The sequence below is a fragment of the Austrofundulus limnaeus genome, unplaced genomic scaffold, assembly GCF_001266775.1.
Source record: "Austrofundulus limnaeus strain Quisiro unplaced genomic scaffold, Austrofundulus_limnaeus-1.0 Scaffold1463, whole genome shotgun sequence".
Classification (NCBI taxonomy): Eukaryota; Metazoa; Chordata; class Actinopteri; order Cyprinodontiformes; family Rivulidae; genus Austrofundulus; species Austrofundulus limnaeus.
In genome coordinates, this window is record NW_013953865.1 from 51,843 (window position 1) to 52,265 (window position 423).

Below are 423 nucleotides of genomic sequence, written 5' to 3' on the forward strand. Positions count from 1 at the left end.
ACTACAGTAACACAACTCTACAGTAACACAACACACTACAGTAACACACAACTCTACAGTAACACAAAACACTACAGTAACACAACTCTACAGTAACACAACACACTACAGTAACACACAACTCTACAGTAACACAAAACACTACAGTAACACAACTCTACAGTAACACAACTCTACAGTAACACAACTCTACAGTAACACTACTCTACAGTAACACAAAACTCTACAGTAACACAAAACACTACAGTAACACAACTCTACAGTAACACAACTCTACAGTAACACAACTCTACAGTAACACTACTCTACAGTAACACAAAACACTACAGTAACACAAAACACTACAGTAACACAACTCTACAGTAACACAAAACACTACAGTAACACAAAACACTACAGTAACACAACTCTACAGTAACACAA

At 36.2% G+C, this 423-nt stretch overlaps 1 protein-coding gene and 1 long non-coding RNA gene across 4 annotated transcripts in view; one reads left to right on the plus strand and one right to left on the minus strand.

Annotated features, from left to right (window-relative positions):
- papolg (poly(A) polymerase gamma) overlaps positions 1-423 on the plus strand; it is a gene marked incomplete in the record, with an annotated part of 34,226 nt that overhangs the window by 27,684 nt on the left and 6,119 nt on the right.
- Positions 1-423, minus strand: part of LOC106535476 (uncharacterized) — a 4,122-nt gene that overhangs the window by 3,529 nt on the left and 170 nt on the right. The window lies entirely within an intron of this gene.